Source organism: Odocoileus virginianus, chromosome 29 (genome assembly GCF_023699985.2).
Source record: "Odocoileus virginianus isolate 20LAN1187 ecotype Illinois chromosome 29, Ovbor_1.2, whole genome shotgun sequence".
Classification (NCBI taxonomy): domain Eukaryota; kingdom Metazoa; phylum Chordata; class Mammalia; order Artiodactyla; family Cervidae; genus Odocoileus; species Odocoileus virginianus.
In genome coordinates this window covers 10096319-10116437 of record NC_069702.1, presented here as the reverse complement: position 1 = coordinate 10116437, position 20119 = coordinate 10096319, and the positions used below count along the sequence as shown (strand labels likewise).

Below are 20119 nucleotides of genomic sequence, written 5' to 3'. Positions count from 1 at the left end.
TGTTCTTTTGTAAAAAAAGTATGATATTATTGTTTCTGTTTGCCATGGTTGTACTGTGGTACAAAGTAAATCAGAAATTTGTTATGAAATATCCAGTTTAAGCCTCTTAAATTATTCTATGTCTGGTGATGGAGGTGCATGCAAAGAGGTGAATGTCATAATGACATTATCCAGGTTAGGGAACACGATCTATAATATTTTTCAAGCTCGAAAACAGTATTGCACATAGAGATAATTCTACTTTAAGAAAAAAAGTACTACAACAAAGATTTCACTACTCAGAATATACCCCATATATATATATATATGTACATAAATACTATATATTATATATTTTTCTACAAAATTTTTATATCTTACTTTGTTATGACAACACCTGAACTTACTCCTGAATAAAGACACAATTAGGGATAAATACTGGTATGCAGCAAGTTAAAATAGAAGTAAGTCATTTCCTGTTATTGAAACTACCACACACACAACTAATAAAGCTAAATAAAGTTTTTCACAAACTTCTTAAAACCATCTAAAAGTTGACAAGATAATATTGGATTATCAGGATCAGTTCAAGGAAAACTGGGAATCCAACAAGCTAAGACATCTCCTAAGCTCCTTTGCTCCTGACTTTTGCAATTCTCTCTTGCAATTCATAGAAGAGCACCCTCTTCTGTGACCTGTGGAGTGTGAGGCACAGAATTCAAAACTCGAGCTGCATAAAGTGGGGGCTGAGCAGGGACCCTGAGACCCAGGACTATGTCCCAAAGTGAGGTTGATTGGACAGTGGGCCACAGGATGGGATCCAGCTGATAAAATGGAAGGGGTTATAGGATGGGATCCAGTAAATAAAGTGGATTCAGGAGTTAATGAAACATGTGAAAAGCATGCATTAGATCAGTAAAGTTGAAAACCAGTAAAGACATAAGAAATCATCTAAGCAGTGGTGAGACTGACTAAGAAAACAGATGTCACATATAATCAATTATTAGGGATTAGATAAGCCACTTTAGGACCAAGAGGAACTAAAAAAATAATGACCTAATACTTGCATGGCAAAAGATTTGAAAATTAGGAGTGATTGAACACACATGTTTAGGAAATGTAACTCTCCTGACATTGACCCAGATATCAGAATTGTCCTGACGTGTCCTGAAGGATTCAAAGACATTTAATTATCAACTGGAAAAGTTAAAGTCCAAAAACTTCACCAACAAGTTCTACCAAACATCCAGGGAAGAAATACTTCCAGCCAATGCTGCACATATTTGGAGTTCTGTAATTTAATTGATTGTATGGCAATGAGTAACTCACCAAAACCCTTTGGACTATAATTTTATGTTTACTTATACTTATACACACACCCTTATACACAAACTTGTATTGAACTGATACATGGATTATTAAATATAATATATTGAAACATATAAATATGATATAAATATATATTAAAATATAGTTATTCATAGTCATAGGATGGATATAATTCTTATATAATTATCTATGTAAACTTAAAGCAAACATATATATACATTTTATGTTTACATAAATATATATGTATATATACCAAGATAGAAAGGCACTAAACTAAATTTTTACCAAAGTATGCAAAAGGCCTACTACATCATGATCAAACTGTTTTTATAGCAGGAATGTAAGCTTGCTTCAACTTTAGAAAATTGATCAACTTAATTCACCAAATGTATTAAATAATAAGAAAAGTCATATCATCTTAGTAGATGAATTAAAATGCTTCATAAAATTGAATTGTTCGAAAAACTAAGAACAGTGTGGAACTTCTTCAATGTGATAAAAACCTACAGCATATATAGTTAGTTAATGTGACCTCTCTGGGGGTAAAAATACTAATGATAATAATAATTTTAAAAGCAAAAATATTGAAAAAGACAAAAAAAACTGGTATTATTTGTATATTATATGATTATATGTGTGGAAAATCTTCAAATTTCTGCAAATTAGCTATTATAATTCTTAATAAATATTGTAGCAAGATTTCTGGACACAATGTCAATTTGTCTAAGAGCAGAAGAAAATAAAGCATCTACAGGATTAATGTAAATCTGAAAAGAGTTAGTTCCCTGTATCAACTTTCAGCAATTTGGGAGTCTGAAGTCTGTGGGTGAAGACTTCAACATATAGAGAACATTGAGAACATTTTTGGAAGGTTTGTAGGCATCTCAGAGGTTCAAGTAGACTCAAGCCTCAATGGCTGAAGCAATCATTGATAAAAATATCAATTATTACTTGTCCTTATCCTCTTCTCACTCTATTTACTCTCTCTCTTCCCTTTCCTGGATCTTTTCTCAAATACACTCCCCACACCCTCATCCTTATCTCAGCCTCTTCTTTAGTGGAAACCCCGAAACATCTGGGTATCAGGAACACAAGCAAGGAAGTGCATATCAACACTGTTCATAATAGATTGAAATGGAAACTGAACCAATACTTTCCAGTAGTGGGATGCATATATACTCTGGGGTGCATTTATTTAAGGCAATGCTGCACAGTAAAGAAAAAAGAGTGTTCCAACCACATGAATCTTGTAAACATTATTTTCAGAAATAAAGGCAGGGCATTAAGGAAAGAATACATATGGTGCTACTTCACTTGTATAAAATTAGATAACAGGCAAAACTAAACTGTATTTTTAGGAATGTATATAGGTAGTAAGGGCTTCATGGTAGCTCAGATGGTCATCTATCTGCAGGAGATCCCATTTTGACTCCCAGTCGGGAAGATCCCCTGGAGAAGGGATAGACTACCCACTCCAGTATTCCTTGGTTTCCCTGGTGGCTCAGATAGTAAAGAATTCCCCTGCGATAAGGGAGACCTGGGTTCAGTCCCTGGGTTGGGAAGATCCCCTGGAGGAGGGCATGGCAACCCACTCCAGTATTCTTGCCTGGAGAATCCCATGGACAGAGGAACCTGGTGGGTTACAGTCCATGGGGTTGCAAAGAGTCAGAAACAACTGGGTAACTAAGCACAGCACATAAGTAGTAAAACTATAAAGGGAATCAGAAAGTTATTATCAGAGACATTAGAACAGGACTCACCTCTTGGGAGAAAAAGAAAATGACAGGAAAGAAAAGACCTTGGGGCCACCTTGGGGCCATATGGCAGTTCACTTCAGAATTATTGATCCGATTGCAAAATTATTTTATGACATTTTTTTTCTAACACACATTATATTTTACAATATAATGTATTAACAAATACAATAAATCAGGAGAACCAAGGCCAGGAAAAAGAAATCATAAATTGTCTTAGCTGCTCTAGGTTAGAGCTAAATTTGGAATTATTTTGTTCAGTTGAACAAATAAGGATTCTCTTTTTGAAATGATTGCTGTGGCTTTGAAACTTTTCAACTGGAATCAGGTCAGATTTTCAATACTCTTGGCAATGATGCTACTAGGTGAGTGTAACGTTTCCACTTAATGGATGAGGAAACAAAATCATCATTGAAAGATTATCTAATAGCCCAAAGGACAACTATCTTGCAAATGGGAAAAGTGAAAGTGAAAGTTAGTTGCTCAGTTATGTCCCGGCTCCTTGGGATCCAATGGACTGTAGCCTGCCTGGTTCTTCTGTCCATGGAATTCTCCAGGCAAGAGTACTGGAGTGGGTTGCCATTTCCTTCTCCAGTGGATCTTCCTGACGCAGGGATCGAACTCAGCTTTTCTTCATTGTAAGCAGATTCTTTGTCAACTGAGGCACTAGGGAAGCCCAATCAAATGGAAAAGAGGGGAATTAAAACCCAAGGAATTAAAGCTGACTCTAATACTTAAAACGTTTCAAGCCTGCCTGGATAGCACTGGATTTGTTTCCTATTCCAAGGATCCCAACAGCATGCATTAGTTTTTACCAATGGAATTACAGAGTAAATCCTGTCTATAAGGATTAAAGTAGAGGAAACAATTATTGTGAAATGCCAAGCTGAGGAGGATGCCCACTCTCACTTCCCTATAAATCTAACAACATGGATTATTCCCCAGGATTCAGCCACAGAGGAATGTCAATTACCATTCTTCCAGCCTACAACTGTTCCAAACACTCTTTTCCTTAGAGCTTTCTAGGAATGACTATCCTCAGCTATATTGATTGTGAGACTTTTCAAATAAAATCTTCACACGGCTGGGATTCATGATTTCAAGTGACCTAGACATACAGCCTTAGATTTTACAGCCGACCAGGAGGCTGGAACGCTGATTACTTGGACTAATTCTTTGCTATTTAGAGGATTTGTCTATAACACACAAACATTTTAAACTGTTTAATAACTTTGTTGTAACCACAAATGTATTTAGAAGTGAAGGAAGGGGTTGCTAGATAAAGATAAAACATACTGATGCCTTAAAAACACAAGTAAATATTTTTTAAATAATAGAATCATATAATTTGTGAGAATTCTGTTTGTAACTACTATTTCCAACGTATTATATGTATAGGTGTATATATGTATATATATATATAGCTCATGTGCTCAGTTCTGTCCAACTCTTTGAGACCCCACAGACTCTCCATGGCTCTGGTGTCCATGGGATTTTCCAGGCAAGAAAATGGAAGTAGAGTGGGTTGTCTTTCCTACTCCAGGGGATCTTCCCAACCTAAGGATTGAACCCATGTCTCTTGTGTCTCCTTGATTGAAGGCAGATTTTTTAATGCTGAAGCAGATGTGGAGTTCATGTGTATATATATATGAGTTTATATATATATATATAAACACCTGTATACATGTGTAATATATACATATGACATATATACATATGCTTTATATATATTGCATATAAGTGTTATATATATGTATCACACTGTAATACTGTGGTATATCATATTTATTATTTTTTAAAAATCTATGTGAACCTGTGAACAACCTAGATTTCAACTGCATAGGTCCACTTATTCACTGATTTTTAAAAAAATAAATATGTACCACAGTACTGTGTAATCTGTGGTTGACTGAACCTCTGGTTGTTAAAGTGCAGTTATGGAGGGTGAAATGTGAAGTGCTATGTGGATTTTTCACTGGGCATGTTTGGACACCTCTACCCCACTGCATTGTTCAAAGATCAGCTGAATAAATAGCATTCTCCCTTTAAATTTGAAAGCAATTTTTTATTCGGTCCTCATAATAATTCTAAGAGCTATTAAATACTGCTATTAACTTAAAACTTATGAAACTATGTGTAAAGGATTTGGTTAGTTGCAATGGCCATACAGCTGCTTAAGTGAAAAATCTCCAAATCTAAGTTTCTCTGAGTCTATGTTTTTTTCCAGCAGGGTGAATAAAAGTAACATATATAAGTTCTTTTGATTTCAGCCATGATATTTTCCACTTAAACAGCTACATTTATTGTTTTGTGTATTTTAAACTTCGTCAGATTAGCATGAATGATGTCGTTTTGGAAGGTGTACCCTAACTAACAGGAAATGATCGAGTGATGTGATTTAGTCACTAAGTTGTGTCTGACTCTTGTGACCCCATAGACTGTAGCCTGTCAGGTTCCTCTGTACATGGGATTTCCCAGGAAAGAATACCGGGGTGAGTTGCCATTTCCTTATCCAAGGGATCTTCACAACCCAGAAATCGAACCCAGATCTTTAGCATTGCAAGTGGATTCTTCACTGCCTGAGCCGCCAGGGAAGACCCAGTGATGGGTGGTTACACATGAATTATCCAGGTGCTTTATAGAATTTAGACATGGAGTTCCCACTCCTGGAGATTCTGATCCTGTCTAATGGAACGTGACTTGAGAATCTGTGTTTATAAAGGCTTCCCGGGAGATTCAGCCCACAGCCAGTGTTGAGAATCGCCGTCACTGTGTCATTCTTTCATATCTTTCTGCCACCACATTTTCTTTTCATTTACATGATTAGTACCTCCACTGCTTTGCTCCTGCTCAACTCTTGAGAAAAGATTGTTTTCCTGGTTTCTATAGAAATCTACACAGAACCCTTCGGCATCGAGCTTCTGACTCTTCCTGCTCCAATCTTGACCTACCTATAGAACCTGTCACTGATTAGCCTTAATCCACTTTGGCAGGGCTCCTTTCCAGTTTGCCTACAAGCTATCTGAAAAGAAAATCCCATTTTTCTGGAAGAAATCTAAACCAGAGGTGGACATCCTATACCTACTCTCTGTTTATATAAGCAAAACTGTGTAGCAGTCTCTTTCAAATGGGGGCAGTGAGTAATGATGACAAGGATGATACCTGAGTTGGCCTTGCTGGTGTATAGGGTATCTGGGACTCAGGCCCATGCCTGTACAGTTCCAAAACTGGACTATGTTCATAATGATTGACAGATAAAGGATAAAATGTGTATCTATCCTCAGCTGTTCGGGTTAAGAGGGAAGTCATATAAATTTCCCAATGGGTATAAACAGCGTGACATTAACAATATTTCACCACTGGAAGAAATGAATTGTGACTGAGCAGAAGAAGACACTGGCTGAAAGAGACACCAAGGTTGTGTGATCCACATGACTTTACCAGCGTGTACACTCACTAGGCAGAAGCCATGGATATAAGCACTTTGTCTAAATAAGAAATCATCAAATGTGGGGCAGCTCTTGTAAATGCAAAAAAAAAAAAAATTCAGTATTAGAACAGTTGATATTTGTAGTTTCTTTCAGTCCTTATTTTTATCCTCTGTTCTAAAGTTACGTAAATTAATTTTCTGCTTGGCTTTTGAAGTTATAATGTGTACCTTGCTTGATTTGATCATGTGCTTTGGGACTGGAGATCAAAAATCACGGAAGTTATTTATTCTAATGATATTCAATTTGTCTGTTCTTATTTTGAAATTAATTTCATGCATTCATAATCTCTAGATTGTCAGCACAAAAAGGACATTATTTTAAACATGAAGGGATGGGGCAGAGAAACCAAGGGCTTGAGTTCCCAATTAACTCACTAAATAGTGAGGTGGCCAGGCTTAGAGATCGGATCTGCTGAGCTGTCACAACTTGCTGCTGGTTTAATACAGAGATCACGCTTTGTTTTATTTATTTATTTTCCCAGCCTAGTCATTAATTTTCAAACTAATCCAGAACACTTTCCCATCACATTTGCTAGACAATGGCAATTTAAAATGTTTGGTTTTTGTTTTCCCTTGGTAAGAATCTTTCTGCATCTGAAATGTGCATACTGAAAAAAAAAAAAACATAATTAGTTATCTCTGAATTATTCAAATCTTCAACTGCTGGAAAATTCTGCTCACCAAGGGAAATGAAAAAAATGATTCATTAATAGAAAATAAATAATGAATACAGTGTAAAACAAATTCACCTACATTAGCAAAAATTTTGGAAAAAATAGTTTTTAAATTCCAAATACTGTTTTCCACCAGTGAAATAAGACAGGATCCTTCTAGGAAGAACCATCCCTCCATATAGAGAAGTCATTCCAGAGACTTCTCAGATTCGAACAAAACTAATAGTGGCAGCAATGGACAAGGGCAACACTATTATAAGATAACAACAAAGACAGGTCAGATTCTACGGTTTCTTTATCGGTGATTTCAACAGGTCCTTAAGCTTTTCCTGACCTCCCGAGACTGACTTATTTGTCCTTGTGTGCATGTGTGCTTAGCCGTCATGTCTGACTCTTTGTGACCCGGTGGACTGTAATATGCCAGGCTCCTTCTGTCCGTGGAATTATCCAGGCAAAAATACTGGAATGGGTAGCTAGCCATTCCCTTCTCCAGGGGGATCTTCCCGACCCAAGGATTGAACCTGGGTCTCTTGCCTTGCTGGTGAATTTTTTCCCATTTGAGCCACCAGAGAAGCCCATCTACCTACATCGGTAGCTCACATAATCCTACATGGTACTTCCAACAATATAGTGGATGTTCTCATATACTTGTTTGCATCCCATGATAGACTTGAATATAAGAACTACATGTAACGAGTATCTGTGACAAGGTCTAATACGTATTAGGTGTTCAATAAATGTGTGTTGAATAAAGAAACAGCAAAACAGATATCCAGTAATTGGTTAACTTGGAGGTATCAGGACTCAATTTCAAATGGACCATCCATTTGAAGGTCCCTCGCCTGGAGAAGGGATAGGCTACCCACTCCAGTATTCTTGGGTTTCCCTGGTGGCTCAAATGGTAAAGAATCCACCTGCAATGCGGGAGACTGGGATTTGATCCCTGGGTTGGGAAGGTGCCCTGGAGGAAGGCATGGCGACACACTTCAGTATTCTTGCCTGGAGAATCCCCATAGACAGATGAGCCTGGGGGACTATCGTCTATGGTGTCGCCAAGAGTCAGACACAACTGAGTGACTAAGCAGAGCAGAGATACCATCTCAGTAACTAAAGATATTGAAATAGGTGTTTTCTTCCATGATTGCAATAATAGTATAAAACTGAAAGAAGGTACATGAGGTCAAAACTGAAACACACAACCGACTTTTTTTTTTTTTAAGTCTGAATCATACAAAGGGAGAAAAGTGGTTGTTTCCTATCTGCATTATTGGAGTACTTGGATTCAGCCATAAATGAGCCAAAGTTTCCACTAAAGTTTTCAATTTTCCTTTGTTATTGTGTCAGTTCAAGCCTCATTTCTGTTCTGTCACTTACAAACCAAAGAGTCTAAATTAATACAAAGAAATATCGAGAATGGGAACCTGACCAACAGTTGAATACATCCCTCCTTCCTGAGTGAAATTTGTGCAATACGGAACCCACTATTTAATGGATTGCCAAGGCGCCAGGGATAAAGAAAATCACAAAGCAATCTATACCTTGGGGCTCACCCCCTGCCTGGGAATTCAGCCTTGAGTGTGTCTATAATACAATGAACCAATGGCATGAGACGGTGCTCCAGAAACTGGTCACCAGTATTTCATTTGGAGAATTTTTTTGACATATTCACTAGTCACTGTTACAATTATTTGCTTGTTAAATTTTTATACTATTTTAATCATACAGCATTTATGAATAATACATGCTGTCATTTATTGGACACATTATATCATTTCTATCGCATTAAAATAAATGCTCATAAACAGTGAAATACAAATGGGATTGATCCATGTGTCAACTAAAGTCATGTCGCCTAAACCAGTGATAGGCATCTTAAACTCACTGAAAAGTTAATATTAAGGCTGCACATATATGGCTCCATAGGAGTACAAAGAGAAGGTGATGAGAATCCACCGTGAGTACATTTGAACTTTCAAACAATCATGCTGGCAGAGAAGGGACAGGCAGTTTGCAGGAATGAGTCTGAGGCTGTGATTCCTCTTAAAAGCTTCTGCAAATACCTGTGAGAACTGATCAGTAACTCTTCCAAGATGTTATTTAAAGGAATGTATCAGAAGGGGCAGATATGAGACAAGTTTAAGTGTTACAATTGCCAAGATTTGGTACCTGCTCAGAGTGATATGAACACATAGGAAGAGTCTGGTTAAATAGGCTAATGCCTGTGTGCAACTTACCAGGGCAGGGGATTAGAAAGAAGAGAAAATGTAAAGATGAATCAGGGGAAATTATAAAAATTGTTTCTGGGGACAAAGAACTTGAATGACTTTTGATCTGGCAAGTGGAAGCCTTATAGGCAGTATAATCCGATTCCTGAAACACCGTTTACAAAAACCAAACTTCAAAGGCAATGAGCACATTGTAAAAAAGACTTCAGTACCTCCATGTTCTTTAATGCCAATTAAAATAATGGGAACTTTTAAAATTGGCAGTTCTTAAAATTAAAATTTTCCAGTTCAGCAAATGTGAAAAAATATGAGCACTCTCACAATTGTCTGGTATGACTTTAAAGTGGTTTTTCAGTAATGCATTTTGAGAGCAGGAGGAGAAGAGGGCGATGGAGAATAAGGTGGGTGTATGGTATCACCGATTCATTGGCCATGAATTTGAGCAATTTCTGGGAGACAGTGAAGGACAGGAGAGCCTGGTGTAGTGCAGTCCATGGGGTCACAAAGAGTCAGATAGGACTTAGCAACTGAACAATATAACAATGCATTTTGGAAGATATACTAAAGCTTTACCAATGAGCAAGATTTTGACCTGCCATAGACACATTTAGCATTGGGAAGACCCAGAGGGATGGGGTGTGGAGGGAGGTGGGAGGGGGGATCAGGATGGGGAACACATGTAAATCCATGGCTGATTCATGTCAATGTATGGCAAAAACCACTACAATATTGTAAAGTAATTAGCCTCCAACTAATAAAAATAAATGGAAAAAAAAGGAATTTATTCTAAGGAAACAGCAAGTGATATATGCAAACAAAAGTATGATTAAGGAACCATTTCACAAGTGTAACCATTTTACAATTATAAACAATTATAACTTTCAAATTGATCAAAAAAGTGATTAAGCCAACTGCGGAGCATTCTCTGATGAAATAGTGTATAATATTAAAATAATATTAAATCATGTGAGAAAATGTGCACATTATTTATTAAGTTAAAAGAAAATCCACGTCCTAGAACAATGTCACAATTACGATCCCTACCTTTGTTAAAGATTAATGTTTCTACAAAAATCTTAATAGCATTATTAAGTCTATTAAGACCATTATTATTGTCTATGGGGAATAAACAATAATAATGCTTCTGGTTTGTGATTATAAAAATCATGAAAATAGAAAATACCATACACACATATGAGAGAACAGAGTGTTTCTGGGACTGTGATGGAGCTTGGCTTAATCTGATCTTCCCCTGGTTGAGACCAACTCTGATCCTCAGGATAACATTTAGCTAAGTCATGTCCAACTCTGCTACACCATGGACTGCAGCACATCAGGCTTCCCTGTCCTTCACCATCTCCCAGAGTTTGCTCAAACTCGTGTCCATTGAGTCAATGATGCCATCCAACCATCTCATCCTCTGTCATCCCCTTCTCCTCTTGCCCTCAATCTTTCCCAGGATCAGGGTCTTTTCCAGTGAGTCAGCTTTTCACATCAGGTCGCCAAAGTATTGGAGCTTCAGCATCAGTCCTTCCAACGAATATTCAGGGTTGATTTCTTTTAAGATTGGCTGATTTGATCTTCTTGCTGTCCATGGGACTCTCAAGAGTCTACTCCAACACCATAGTTCAAAAGCATCAGTCCCTCGATGCTCTGCCTTCTTTTTTTTTTTTGCTCGGTCTTCTTTATGGTCCAACTCTCATATCTGTACATGACTGCTAGAAAAACCATCATTCTGAGTAGATGGACCTTTGTTGGCTATATCCATTTCCATTTTAAAAATGAAAAACTGAGGCAGAGAGGTTAAGGAACATTTTCTGGGATTGCACAGCAGATAAGAGCAAACTCTTGGAGATTGTGAAGGATGAGGAAGCCTGACATGCTGCATCCATGGGGTTGCAAAGAGTCGGACATCACTGAGTGACTGAACGACAATACTGGTCAGAAATAGACCAGCATGAATTAGTGCAGATGCTTCTTATTAGAATTCTGCTCAGCTTTGGGGAATAAGAGAACACATGTCCCTTCAGGACATCTTGCTGGATCAAGACTTCAAACCCAGTGTTCCAATCCTGAAGCAGACTGTCCTGGTGTGTGGCAACACAGGGCCTCCCTAGGTTTCAGGGCTCTCCCTTCTGCCTGTGCAATGTTCTTTCTGTCGCAGAACTCAACATGCTGTGTGGTACTGAATGTGCTGTTTGCCATTCTTTCTTCCCACTCCAGAAAAATGTGAGTGCCTGGATGGCTGGGTATACGCCTCCACCTCTGTCCCTCTGCTGCTAGAAGGGATATTGGCACATGGCAGGCTCCAGGTTAATAGCTCTTGAATGAGACATTGTTCTGTTGAGTAGGTGCAGATTTTTTGCAGGCTGTTAGAGTGAGTCAAGTGGTAAGAATGTGAAAGGGACCCAGTCAGTTTAGGTGAAATGTGAAAGTGCTAGTCATTCAGTCACATCCAACTCTTTGCAATCCCATGAACTATAGCACACCAGGTTCCTCCATCCATAGAATTCTGCAGGAAAGAATACTTGAGTGGGTTGGCATTTTGCTTTTCCAGGGGATCTTCCTGACCCAGGGATAGGACCTGGATCTCCTGAATCACAGACAGATTCTTTACTATCTGAGCCACCAGAGAAGCTTCATACAGATATAGATACGTAAGTAGGTGATTACATTTAGATAATATGCTTATGTATTTGCAAATTTGGTAAAGAAAGAAAAATACAAAGGAAAAAAAGAATATTTTTCAACCATCCGGATTTATTTTCTTCATCATACCTAGAATTTGCTGACAAATTTATATAACATATAAAATATACAATGAAGCACTATATACAGTGTATAAACAAATATTGTAATTGTTTACTTGCTAAGTCATGTTTGACTCTTTGTGATCCCATAAACTGTAACCCACCAGGCTCCTCTGTCCATGGGATTTTCCAGGCAAGAATACTGGAGTGGGTTGCCATTCCCTTCTCTAGGGGATCCTCCTGACCCAGGGATTAAAACCACATCTCCTGCATCAGCAGGCAGATTCTTTACCATCACCACCAGGGAAGCCCATAATCAAATATTATATGCATGTACATTATATAGACACATTATATTATTATATATATATGCACAGAACACATACACACTTATATATAAACACAAGCCTGTTCTAAATATTTCTGTATATTAAATTATTTTGATCCTGACCATTCTGTGTCAGAGGTTCTGTTATATCTGTTTCACAGATGAAGAAACTGAGGCACAGAATAGCTAAATTTATGATGCTAGGCATTTGGGTCACATCACTTTCTGCCTTCTATGTTGTGTGTGTGCATATGTAACAGGCAATACAAACATAAATATCCTTAAGAGGGCATCCATTTATATATTTACTCAAAACTTTTTGAAGTAGCACCATACTCCGAATGCAGTTCAGATCAGTGGCGATAGTGAGAAAAATGAGAAAAACACAAGGGCTGGGTCTTTTTGAACAGAGGGATGAGTAGGGTGGAGCTGAGAAGGGGTACATTCTGAAGCCAACTGGTCTAGTGCCAATCTTGGCTGTGGTGCTGACTCACACTGGCATCCTCCAGCAGGTAATCTGGTCTATCTGTGCCTCAGTTTTTTTCTTTTTTAATCTGAATGATGGGGACGATAAAAGAAAGTCCTAAAAGAAACCTTAAGGAGATCAGTCCTAAATATTCATTGGAAAGACTGATGCTGAAGCTGAAACTCCAGTACTTTGGTCACCTGATGCGAAGAACTGACTCATTGGAAAAGACTCTGATGATGCGAAAGATCGAAGGCAAGAGGAGAAGAGGATGATGGAGGATGAGAGGGATGGATGGTATCACCGACTCAATGGACATGAGTTTCAGCAAGCTCCGGCAGTTGGTGAGGGATAGGGAAGCCTGGTGTGCTGCAGTCCATGGGGTCACGGAGAGTTGGACACGACTGAGAGACTGAACTGACTGAATCCGGATAGCAGAGGCCCATGTTTTTAAGGGCTGTCTTACATGAGTAAACACACTGGGAGTTCTTATACAGACACCGCAGGTGCACAGTCAGAGCTGTATATGAGATTTTACCTTCCAGAGGAAGAGTGAGAGAATACTTACACAAATCAATGTAACAATAATAAGCACTACAGGGAGAATTAAAGCAAGGCCACACCACAATGCTTGTGTGGCTAATTCAGATGAGTGCAAGACACTTGTGTTTCAGTATGAATGGCAACATGGAAAAGTCATGGATCCCAAGAAAGAAAAACATGTTGTAGCTTTGTATGGAGACTGATGTTAACTAGACTTACTGTCATGATTATTTCACAGTATATATAAATACTGAATTGTTATGTTGTACATCTGAAATGAATGCAATATGTCAATTATACCTCAACATTTTTTTTTTAATTTCTTTCCCTGATACCCATAAACACAGTCTCTTTTCCCTTCCTTAAGTTTGATAACTAATATGAATTTGCTATGACTGGTATGTGCCTTTCAAATTCATTCTTAAAAAATTGATTATGCAATATTTCCTAAGTATGAAACCTTTATGAGGGACAACATTATAAATATATGTGTGTGTCATCACCTCTTAAGAAATAAAATCTTCCTTCTCAGGAAGGCATAATCCATCAGTGTGAGCTGTCATTTTCTATCTGTTTTTAAAACAATAGAGTGGGGTTTACACTGTTTAGAATTTTAAATATCGCCCTGAATTTACCCTATGGTGGTGGTGGCTTAGTCGCTAAGTCCTGTCTGACTCTTGTGACCCCATGACTGTAGCCTGCCAGACTCCTCTGTCCATGGGATTTTCCAGGCAAGAATATTGGAGTGGATGGCTGTTTCCTTCTCCAGAATTTACTCTATAGTTTGCCTTTTTAACTCACAATTTTGTCTAAGAGATTAATCCACTGGATGCATATAAATCAAATTAGCTATTTTCTGCTATGTAGACCCTTTTGTGTCTATTCCACAATTTTTGTTCTGTTTTCATATTGCGTTCATTATTACAGACAATATGGACAAGGTCATTGTTGCCTTAAAAAAAAGTGCACAGTGAGATTTGAATTCGGTTCAGTCACTCAGTTGTGTCCGACTCTTTGCGACCCCATGGACTGCAGCACTCCAGGCCTCCCTGTTCATCCCAATTTCCGGAGTTTACTCAGACTCATGTCCATCGAGTTGGTGATGCCATCCAACCAACTCATTCTCTGTCGTCCCCTTCTGCTCCTGCCCTCTCAAACTTTCCCAGCATCAGGGTCTTTTCAAATGAGTCAGCTCTTTGTATCAGGTGGCCAAAGTATTGGAGTTTCAGCTTCAGCATCAGTCCTTCCAATGAATATTCAGGACTGATCTCCTTTAGAATGGACTGGTTAGATCTCCTTACAGTCTAAGAGACTCTCAAGAGTCTTTTCCAACACCACAGTTCAAAAGCACCAATTCTTCGGCACTCAGTTTTCAGTCCAACTCTCACATCCATACATGACTACTGGAAAAACCATAGCTTTGACTAGATGGACCTTTGTTGGCAAAGTGATGTCTCTGCTTTTTAATATGCTGTCTAGGTTGGTCATAACTTTTCTTCCAAGGAGTAACCATCTTTTAATTTCATGGCTGTAGTCACCATCCACAGTGATTTTGGAGCTCAAAAAAATTGTTTGTTACTGTTTCCACTTTTCCCCATCTATTTGCCATGAAGTGATGGGACCAGATGCCATGACCTTAATTTTCTTAACAACAGTTGGGTTTTATACTGTTTTGGGCAACATGAGGCCTGCAGCCAGGGGAACAGCACCTCAGATAGTCCTGAAATACTGCTCCAAAGAGGTAGGGAGGAAGGGTAGTATTTATGTGATTTTGGTAAAGGGTGAGTACATGCAATCAAGAATATATTTTTGAATAGAAAGTTCCAGCTGGTCTCATGAAACTTCTGCTAGTCATGAGAAAAGAATCATCACCATGAAGGATTTTAGTTCTTTTCTAGTTATAAGGGATATAAGAATTGGGCTCATACAATCAGCTCCTGAGAATATCTATCTGAAGACCTGTCCTGCCAGTTTACCCAGAGCAAAGACTGCCTCGTTTCTGCTTTCCACCCTAGATTCCTTTTAGGCAGTGGTGAAGTTCTGCACCTGCAGCAGTACATGATTTAATCCTCATAGAGGTGGGTGGCAAGTGCCAATTTGTGGTTGACAGCATTCTTGTATATATCACTTTTAACATCCATGCAAAGATTATCTAGGAGTGAAACTGCTGAGTCATGGTATGCTTGCCTCTTAAACTTTTATAGATAATGCTGAATTGCTTTCCAAATCAATTGTACCAACTTACACTCATATCACTACGATATATGGGCTCCCATTGTTCCACAGCAGGGCCAAAACTTGCAAATGTCAGACTTGTAAATGTTTTGCAAATTTAGAAGGCATACGATGGTATCTCATTGTGAATTTTAACTTCTTTCCCCAGACTACTAATGAGGTTGATAATCTTTGCTCTTTTTTTTTTTTTTTGTCTGCTGTGTTTTCATTTTTAGCACATTTAGTGACTTTGGTCATTTTTCTAACAGGTAGCTTGTTTTCTTTTCCTTACTGATTTTGGGAATCCTGTATAATGGTTGCATGTGTGGTAAGTAACCATCCCATGTCTTTTTTCTTCTCTTTCACTAGTTTTGTGATTATGTATTTTGATAAAGTAGATTTATATCAATAATTTATGCAATTAAATTCATCAGTCTTTTTCTTACTGTTTCATGTTTCATAGTAGTTATTTATGAAGTCTTACTGGCATAATAATATTACATAGTCTTTCTCAAGTTTGAATTTATTTTTTTTCCTTTATGAGGGATAAAAGAATTATTTTCTCTCTTTTTTTTTAACTCATTCCAAGGGCAAGTCATATTTGCATTAAAGTTGAAATTTTTTCTCATCTCTAAGTTCACTGAGGATGTTGCCCATAAATCCTAGGTTGATGCAGCCTTTTTATTTGAGTTGCTCACTTTTTTCAGGCCCAAAGTCTTGCCTTTCTCCCCAGTATATATTGTATTCAATAGGAGTCTCAAAATTACCAGGGACTGAACAATGGTTTGGGGTGGCTACTAATTTCCTTCATAATCACTCAGGATTCAAGATTCTGGCTTCATTTTGAGCCTAAGAATTTCCAAAATTTTCTTGCAGTATAATTTACTCATTTGAACAGGTTTTTAAAAGACATTTTTTCTCATAATGTTTATATATCTATATCTATATATGTATATATAGATTTATTTATTAGCAAAAAAAAGTTCTTTTTTCTTTCATGTGTGTGTTTTCTTTTTGAGATACCTAGCCAGCCTGGGCCTGGTCAGTCAAGGCTAACTCAGGACTGTTGCCACATGGACTGTTGCCCCCTCAAGACTCCTCTGTCCATGGAATTTTCTAGATAAGAGTACTGAAATTAGTTGCCATTTCCTATTCCAGAGGATCTTCCCAACCCAGGGATGGAACCCATGTCTTGTGTGTCCTGCATTGGCAAGCAGATTCTTTACTAACTGTGTGACCTGGGAAACCTGAAGATATCTATAACATTAATTTTCTTTTTTTTTTCTTAAAGAAGTCTCTTGACTTATTTTTTTTAACCTTTAATTATCCATGTGATAGAAAATATGCTGTTGCTGTTCAGTCACTAAGTTGTGTCTGACTCTTTGTGACCCAATAGATTTCAGGCTCCTATGTCTTTTACTGTCTCCCTAAGTTTGTTCATATTCATGTCCATTGAGTCTGTGATGCTATCTAACCATCTCATCCTCTGGCACCTCCTTCTCCTTTTGCCTTCAACCTTTCCTGTCATCAAGGTCTTCTTCAATGAGTTGAATATAGGTATCAGGTGGCCAAAGTATTGGAGCTTCAGCTTCAGCATCAGTCCTCCCAATGAACATTTAGGGTTAATTTCCTTTAGGGTTGACTGGTTGGGTCTCCTTGGGACTAGGGTTAGGGTTAGGGTCAGGGTCTCTCAAGAGTCTTCTCCAGCACCACAATTCAAAGCACCAATTCCTCTTCAATGCTCAGCCTTCTTTATGGTCCAACTCTCACATCCACACATGACTACTGGAAAAATCATACCTTTGACTATATGGATCTTTGTTGCCAAAGTGATGTCTCTGCTTTTTATATACTATCTAGTTTTGCTATAGTTTTCCTTCCAAGGAGCAAACATCTTTTAATTTCATGGCCACAGTCACAGTCTGCAGTGATTTGGACCCTAAGAAAATAAAATCTGTCACTGCTTCTGCTTTTCCCTTTCTATCATATTCACCAAGAAGTTATGGAACTGATCTTATGATTTTTTTTTTTTTGAATGGTGAGTTTCAAGTCAGCTTATTCACTCTCTTCTTTAAGCCTCATGAAGAGGCTCTTTAGGTACTCTTCACTTTCTACCAATAGAGTGGTGTCATGGGCATACCTGAGGTTGTTGATATTTCTGCTGGTAAGTTTAATTCCATCTTGTGATTCATCCAGCCCAGAATTTCCCGTGATGTACACTTTTTATAAGTTAAATAAGTAGGGTGACAATATACAGCCTTGTTATGCTCCTTTCCCAATTTTGAGCCAGTCAGTTGTTCCATATTCAATTCTGTTGCTTCTTGACCCATATACAGGTTACTCATGAGACAGATAAGGTGCTCTGGTACTCCCACGTCTTTAAGAATTTTGCAAAGTTTGCTGTGATTCACACAGACAAAGGTTTTAACAAAGTCAATGAAGCAGAAGTAGATTTTTTTTTTCTGGAATTTCCTTGCTTTTTCTATGATCCTACAGAGGCAATTTGATCTCTGGTTCCTCTGCCTTTGCAAAATCCAGCTTGTACTTCTGAAAGTTCTCAGTTCATGTAGTACTAAAGCCTTGCTTGAAAGATTTTGAACATAACCTTACTTGCCTGTGAAATGAATGAAATTGTACAGTAGTTTGGACATTTTTGGCATTGTCCTTCTTTGGGATTGGAAAGAAAAATGAACTTTTCCAGTCCTGTGACCACTGCTGAGTTTTCCAAATTTGCTGACGTATTGAATGCAGCACCTTAGCAGCAGCATCTTTTAGGATATTAAACAACTCAGCTGGAATTTTGTCAGCTCCACTTGCTTTGTTCATAGTAATGCTTAATATACAGTATTCATTTATGTGTTTATTTTATTATTAAGAAATGTTTTCTCATTAGAAATAATTTCTAATGAGAAATGTTTTCTCATCAGATCTATTCATGAATGGTTCATTACTTTGATAAATATTATCTTTATATTAAATTAATTCCCTAACATGAAATCTTAGTGGAAACATTTATATGGAAAACAAGAGAGTCCTTTGAAAAGATGTTAGCAAAAATATTAGTATAAAAATTTGTATAGTGTCTGTGATCTTAAATCTGTATACCTACATAGAGGAAAGTTTCCACATTCTGAAAACACAAATATTGTTTCAGTGTATTTCTGGTATTAATAAAAAGATGAGATGGTTGGATGGCATCATTGACTCAGTGGACATGAGTCTGAGCAAATTGCAGGAGATAGTGGAGGTCAGGGAAACCTAGGGTGCTGTAGTCCATGGGGTTGCAAAGAGTCAGACACAGTTGAGTGACCGAAGAGCAACAGCAATACCTTCATTAAATCATCAGTCATTTTTCCTTATTTTGTTTACTGATTACTCCCAATCTCTTGCTCAGTAGCCCCAGGCTGTCCCAGGCTGGTCCTTGTCAAACTCTTTCCCTTATCAGATCAGACACATCAAATATACAACTGTATCCTGAAGTGGCCTTTGACCATCTCATGCAAGGATGCGTTGTGTGTGGGTTCTATCTGCATTATTGTCACCACCAAAACTAAAACTGCTATTTTACTGAGCACTTACAATGCATCAGATGGCATATTGAATAACTGATGTCATGAGAAAAAAAAAGTTTTAAATTCCATTTTTAGATTAAAGAAACAAAAACTGAAACAGCAAGGTCCGAGAGCCTCTTTATCCACCAGGCAGAGTTTGGGTTGTATTCAGCCCTTTCTGTCATTCATTGAGATATTGCGCACCATAAGGAGCAATCTGCTGGACCTGATTGCTCCTGTGTGTCCGGGGTGAAATACAATATTTCCCCAATCATTCTGCTTGTGAGTTCTCTGAGATATTTTTGAAATAGCCAAGACATTCTGCTTCGCGGGCTCAGTCTGCACGGGTTGCACTGTCAGGGCTGTGTCAGTTAGCTAATGCTGCATTGCAGCCACCTCAACACTAGAAACGTGGAACAACAGTCACGTTATCAATCTTACAATCCTGTGGGCTGGCTGGATGTTTCTTCTGGACTGATCTCCACTGGACTCTTTCATGCATCAGTGGTCAGCTGTGAGCCAAGCTGGTTTCAGGACTGGGGATGGTCTCACTGGTGTTTCTGGTAGCTAGCTGGCTGTCAGTAGGATGCCTTGCTTCTCCTCCACTTGGCTCCTATGGGCCAGCTTGGGCTCCTTCATGTGGCAATCCTAGGATTCCAGGAACAGCAAGTGAGCAAGACCTACTCACAAGTGCTTTTAAATGGCTGCTTGAGGTATAAGTCACATGGCCAACTCAGTTTCACAGGATGGAGAAAAGGAGTCTGTCACAGAGCAAAGCGGAGCACATTCAGACACAGAGAGACTTTGTAGCCATTT

The 20119-nt window shown here is 38.2% G+C and overlaps 1 long non-coding RNA gene across 1 annotated transcript in view; it reads left to right on the top strand.

Annotated features, from left to right (window-relative positions):
• Nucleotides 1-16813, top strand: part of LOC110134451 (uncharacterized) — a 55392-nt gene extending 38579 nt beyond the window's left edge. The window contains exons 4-5 of the long non-coding RNA XR_002313070.2: nt 16026-16080; nt 16772-16813. This is a non-coding gene — a long non-coding RNA (uncharacterized lncRNA). The remainder of the gene's footprint in view (nt 1-16025; nt 16081-16771) is intronic.
• Nucleotides 16814-20119: the final 3306 nt, after the last annotated feature.